Here is a 6,869-nt window from a genome sequence, read left to right on the forward strand (position 1 = left end):
CGAAGGTCTGATAAATCGAAGGAGTCAGTCGAGGCCTCAGTACCTGAAGCGGGTGAGGAAACAGCACCGGCAATAGGTACAGAGGCATGAGGAATGTCTGAAGAGTGGTCCAAAGACGAGGCGGGGTCAGAACGGGGTGCGGTATCAAGAAGGGGCCCGGGGGTACCAGGTTCATGGACTAGGGCTGCCATGGTTAGGTTACTTCTTTCTTTTTGTTTTTAAGAAAAAAAAAGAAAGAAGAAAAGAAAATAAAAATAAAAAAAAGAAAAAAAAAGGGGGGACCGGGGAGGGATAGTTCCTAGGAGGGATGAAAGGGCCAGAAATCTCCCTCCGCGCCCAAGAGGACTCGACACCGCTAGTAGCGCAGATGCAGCATGGAACCCGTGCCATACCCTACCCTTCATGCCAGTAAACCAGCAATCTGGGATAGCAACCTCACATCTGCCGAGCTACCTCGGTGGACAAAAGAGAGGGCGGCCGGATATCCGCCACAAAGCATACCTCCTTCAGCCACCACCCCCGGAATCCGAAAGGTGGCTTCCAGAGCTACACCCGTCGCCCAAAAGACACCCAAAGCTACTCCGGGATACCGGAGAGGGATCGGGACATCCCTAGGCAATCCAGATTCCACGGCAAACTACGCCACCGCCAAGAAACCTCAACGGAATGGGATGGACCCCGGTGTCCTTTCTCCTACCTAGGAACTAGCGCGCCTGTGGGAGAAATCCCAAAGGACAAAAAGAGGAAGGGCAAAAGGGAGGAGTGGGGAGGAGGAGGAGGAAAGGAAAAAGGGGAGGATGGGGAGGATGGGATAGGGGAGGGGAGATTGGGGGGTAATCAGGTTCGGTCTGAGGAAGAAGACCGATAGGTCTAATTCCTCAGACCAAGAGCCTCTTCACCACGCCAAGGAGCCCCCCTTGAAGAGGTGTTGTTCATATTGTTGATGAAATCAGTTACAGGCTGATCATCTAGTAAGCCAAGGTTGATGTTGAAGTCTCCAGCTAAGAGAAGGTGGTGCTTATTCATTTGTCTGTTTGTTATTAGTGATTTTAATTTCTCACTGAAATTTGGGATGTTTGTGTGAGGTATCCGGTAAATGACACCGATTGTTATAGGTGTCTTAAGGTTTTTTACAGTAAAATTAGAAAAAATGTATTCCCCATATTCATCACTAAAGCAAGTGGTGCTAATACAAGATAATTGGTTAGAGTAATAGATTGCAATACCACCCCCAACTTGGTTTGGTCTGCAGTTGTGAATTGCTGTGTATCCTGGTAGAGGGTAGATATCTGTTGTGTCCTGCTTAAGCCAGGTCTCAGTAAGAATAATGCAGGAGAAGGGTGTCTTTAGATTCAAGGAGTGCCAGGAGGTCATCATAGTGTTTGCTTAAGGACCTGATGTTGTAGTTAAGTACTGATAGACTTTTAGCATTGTTTAGGATAGTGCTGGCCTGTGATGCTGTGTAATAAAGGCAGTTATTTTCCAATAGGTTTTGATTGGGTGTCAGATTATGGAGGTTTAGATCAGGGTCAACATGATCAATCATCTTCTAGGTTTAAATTATGGTTATTTATATCCTGAGTTGTGTGTTGAGTTCTAGTACTGATATCTGTAGTGGTGGGAAGTTTGGATAAGTATATAGCTAGAGTATTTTGGTCATATAGAGTATAGTCACTACTACACATAATGAAGTTGATGTTGTCTATGTGTTGTGCTGGAATGAACTAAAGTACAACTAGGTATAAACTAGTAATATAAAAATACAAATTTAAAATAGAACAAGACTTATTATTAAATATTAGCCGGTATTCTCCCGGCCCGGGCCTTTTCCAAGTGGTGGCCCGGCCTTGGCTCCCTCTTTAGGGAGTGTCTGAGACCTAAGTCTCCCATGGGAGGAGGCACAAGTACCTCCTCATCTTTGGGACCAACTGTCCCCAGGCCTAGCCACAAACTAGGCCTCTCTGGTCTGCCATCCCCGCCCCAAGGGGGCAAATGGGAATGACAGTCTTATGAGCTAAAGGCTCGGGCTCAGGCACCTACCCTACCCTAGAAGGGTTACGCATGGTGTCGATCAGAGAACAAGACTCTCACTTGTAATTGCACTAAGGTCTAATATAATGACTTTTGTGGAGTCTATGTTTTGAGCTAGAATGAGCTATAGTACAACTATATTTAATCTAATATAAAAATACAAATTAAAAATAGCACGAGTTTCTCACTAGTAATTGCAATATGGTCTAATATAATGAATTTGGTATTGACTATAGTACAACTGAGTTTAATCTAATAATATAAAAAAGGCACAAGACTCTCAATTGTAATTGCACTAAGGTCTTATATAAGTTGTTTACAAGAATTAGAGTATAACTAGATTTAAATTGACAAGATAAAATATACAAGTTAAGGTAGCAAAAGAATAATAATAAAAAAAAATGATAAAAATAAAAATGGCAATGACTTGGTTATAATATGCTAGTAAGATGGTAGACTGGATAATATAAAAGTTGTAGTTGAAAATACTAGTTTAAAAAAGTATAGAATAAAATGGTCAATAAAAGAAGTTTACAATAAGTTTGATCAATATAGTTTAAAGCAAAATTGGGCAATAATAGGGATTTTAGAATAAAATTGGGCAATTGAGTATTTCTTAAAGTGAGGTAGAATTATTGAGGACAAGTTATGGCTAGTTTATAATAAAATAAGATGGAACAGTGATGCGGTAAGTTGTAAAAAAAGGAGATAGATTCTGTAGATATTAAACACAATTAAGACTATGAGGTAGAATGGTCGTTGAATACAACAATGACAATCAAAAGTAGTTGGGGTATTAGAATTTTAGGGGGGCACAAATTTATGACAATATAACACTAACTGTGGACTGTGGGTATTATCTGCACTTTACTCTGATTCTGTTAGTCCAGCCTCACTTAGGAATGTTTTAAGGTCATGTTCTGTAGAGATGAAGTATCTCTTCCCAGTGGGCTGTTTCCTAACTGCGATTTTTCCATCCCTCACAAAGCACTGGTGGATTTTTTGGGCATAGCGTAATTTTCTTAGCCGATAAAGAAGGTTTTGTCTTGTTTTGGTAAGGCACTCATTGACGTAAACATCAGTTTTCATAGAAATAGATGTTTTTAGTAGGTTGTTTCTTTGTAGGCTAGTTTGGAATTTTAACAGCACTGTTTTTTTTACCTGCTTGGTAGCCCATCAGTTTGCATCCTTTAGGTCATCACTACGTATGTTAGGGTGAAGGTGGTCCTTGATAAGCTGTAGGGTGGTCTCCATGCAGGTCTCTTGGGTGACTGTGGCTGGGAGATGTTTGCTTGCTGTTAACTACAACAGCGTCAGATAGCTGATGTTGGTCATTATGGTCTTGGAATAATAATATCTTTATTTACTACATTATTATTATTATAATCAAAAAGAAGCGCTAAGCCACAAGGACTATACAGCTTTATTTACTACAAGTACATGTACAAGGTATACAGTCCTAGCTGACAACAATGACATACTACTATATAGAAACTCCCTTGTTATGCTCTGCATAACAGGCATAACACCAGACACAAACATCTCTATGACATTCCCCGTGTCCAACTAAACCTTTACAAAAATTCAATGTATGTCAAAGGCCCTAAAATCTGGAATACCCTACCTGAGAACTCTAGAACTGCAGACACATTCATCACCTTCAAAACTACCATTAGAAAACATCTTATCTCCCTGATACACCCCGTCAACTAACTACACGAATACCACCTGGTGGTTCACACTTACACTCACTCACTCATTTGACCATAAACAGAAATATTAATCTCGGTCTTAAAATAATGAATCCTGTGATACTCCAATACTGAAACTATGTACTGTGTCAAAACAAAAGCATTCACATTGCTAAACTCACAAACTAGTATTTAGTCACTTAGCCATAATACCAACTTACCTCATAATTTGTAATATTTTACAATTAAGAATAAAACTAAGTATGCCCGAAATGCCTAGCCATGCTAAGCGTTCTAGTGGTACACTCTGTAATCACAATTTTACTACATGTAAACCAAACAATAACCAAATTTCTGTAAACTCAGCATTGTAATCCTTATAGAGAATAAACTTTGAATTTGAATTTGAATTTGAAAATGGGAGTGAAAACAGCCTCTGGTCTTCGGCAGTCAGCAGTGTGTCTTGTACACATATGGTACACAATACTGATAAGATGAAGAATTAGACACATGTGCAACATCTGGTTGTCTTTATTTGTAGACGTTACACCATACAGTGGCTTTATCAGTACAAAGACAATGTGAAAAGTTATATACCAACGATGAGGTAATCAATCCTTCAGCCTTAGAGTTGGTGAAGAGCACCGTAACCATGAAGGAACTGAAGAAGTCCTGGACCAAGCTTCATGACCTTGCTTCAGTTCAAGACTACAGTACTAGTACTTCACCAACTCTAAGGTTGAGGGACTAATTACCTCATCTTTTGCATATAATTCTTCACATTATGTCTTTGTACTGTATAGACAAAGCCATTGGATGGCGAAACGTCTACAAATAAAGACACCCAGATGTTGCATGTCTAATTTTCTTGAGTCAGCAGTGTTAGTGTGGCACTGACAGCTGTCGAGCCCACCTGATAGCTGACAGATGCCCAGACCGGTTTTAAGACCCGCTCCTCTTCTGTGTATTAGGTATACATGTATTTATATTAACCTATATATGTTGGTTTTATTCCGACACATTATATAGTATAGTTTATTAAGTGTAAAATGTAAGGTTGTCAGTTGTCATGCATGATGATAGCTTTTGGAGTTAATTTACTGTGTTGTTAAATGTCATCCTGAACTGGATTAAAGATAAGTGTGGTAGCACTCACAAGCAGCACTGGTTCACATTATTACAATGTATCACGAAGCTTAGTGATATTAAACAGAAATAATAGTGAGCTTAGAATGCAGCATTCTAGTATTCCTGATACGAGTCGAGCTGATTAAGTACTGCACTGAAATCACTTAGTAATAAAAAAATGAAATATCAATAACCATAATTTGTAGTTTTATTGAATACCTGATTAAAAAAAATACAAGCGAGTGCTCGTACATAAAGCCATAAACGCAACAACGAACAATAACTAAAATTTATGTTCAACAGCAACGGTATTTTTTTTATCGTTAATGCTATACATTTCTCTTTTTTTTTTTTTTTTTTTGGGGGGGGGGGGTAACAGTTTGTTTGTTCTCCCCAAATGCCGTGTGCAAAAGCTCAAATACCTATAGTTACAAGAAAAAAAAACACGATTCAGATTCAAGACTGAAGAGATTCGCTCTGCAGACTTCGCCCTGGCCAGTCACACTCGTTCTGACTCACCTCTGCAGTCTCCCTACGATGCCCGTTGGGGAGGGGAACTTTTACCTTCACCGTCAACATCTTTGATCTCCACGATGAATGACTCAAATCGTGTAAAGATCAAATCTTCCAGTGGAACTGTGAACGGCTCATCAAAACTTGCACTTCTAGCTGCCATTAGGGGCGGCTTGCAGGTCAAGTTTAATACTATTCTAATGCTACATAATGCCTTCATTGTCATCTGCAACGATTATATTTAGGCTGAAACACTACTCACCACCGCCACTGAACGAAGCTTAAAGTCACGTCCTCTCCGGCCTTAAGGGCCAAGAGAACTATCTTCCTCAAAAGACTCGATAAACTGATATAGCTAAACCAAAATCCTTCAACACAGTCATCAACGAACTCCAGGTTAAACATGCCCAGTTTTACATTCCCGGATTCTCTATCTTTTGACATCATCAAACTTGCCTCCCGAAAGTTACTCTTAAGCAAAACTATCTCCAACTTGTGACACTATATAACCCTTGTGGCTTAGCGCTTCTTTTTGATTATAGTAATAATAATATGTTCATATAGCCGGACTTGAGTCCTGGAAATGGGAAGTACAATGCCTGCACTTTAAAGGAGGGGTTTGGGATATTGGCAGTTTGGAGGGATATGTTGTGTATCTTTATACGTATATGCTTCTAAACTGTTGTATTCTGAGCACCTCTGCAAAAGCAGTGATAATGTGTGAGTGTGGTGAAAGTGTTGAATGATGATGAAAGTATTTTCTTTTTGGGGATTTTCTTTCTTTTTTGGGTCACCCTGCCTCGGTGGGAGACGGCCAACTTGTTGGAAAAAAAAAATAATAATAATCCAACTTGTGACGAGACTATCTTATTCCATCAATGAGATGCCACCCTTGACTTCACCCACCACTGCTACAGACCAAACAGCTTCCTCACCTCACCCAAACCAACCGCAAGCCAAGAGAGCAAAAACACAATCACCTTCACCTCAAGCAACTAATCCACCTGGAGAAGAGTTAGAAGAAATAGTGGATGGCGAATATCCAGTCTACCCTAACATAAGAGGCTGGGTAGATAATGAATTCTACACCACCGACCAACAGTGATGCAGTGCTTTGCAAAGAACTGTTCCACTGCCTGAAAAAAGCTGTTAAATTTACTTGCATCCCAGAAAATCTTTGCACAGCTGAAGAATTAACTGAGTCCATTGAATCTCATAAAAGAGAATTCAAAAGCAAAGTTAATCTTGTACACATCTCCAAATTAAGATTTAAGAAACTCAGAAATGGCTCCCTGAGAATCTGCAGTAACCCATCGACCAATAAGCATCAAACTCCTGCATCTCTCTATCAACTTCGACCAATCATCGATGGACCAAGTAGCTGCTGCCCTCTCCAGTGATCCTCCTGCCTCTCACCTCAACATTCAAGACACGGGATTCAGCACTTCAGCAAGCATTTTCTCCTACCTTCTCTTCGCTCGTCTACATCAGCTCTACAATGCCTTG

The 6,869-nt window shown here is 40.1% G+C and overlaps 1 protein-coding gene across 2 annotated transcripts in view; it reads left to right on the forward strand.

Annotated features, from left to right (window-relative positions):
• Positions 1-5,049, forward strand: part of LOC128684694 (uncharacterized) — a 44,075-nt gene extending 39,026 nt beyond the window's left edge. For both annotated transcript variants that reach the window (XM_070099158.1, XM_053770969.2), the window contains exon 4: positions 926-5,049. The gene's annotated coding sequence lies outside the window, so the exon portion shown is untranslated. The remainder of the gene's footprint in view (positions 1-925) is intronic.
• Positions 5,050-6,869: the final 1,820 nt, after the last annotated feature.

Source organism: Cherax quadricarinatus, chromosome 5, assembly GCF_038502225.1.
Source record: "Cherax quadricarinatus isolate ZL_2023a chromosome 5, ASM3850222v1, whole genome shotgun sequence".
Lineage (NCBI taxonomy): Eukaryota > Metazoa > Arthropoda > Malacostraca > Decapoda > Parastacidae > Cherax > Cherax quadricarinatus.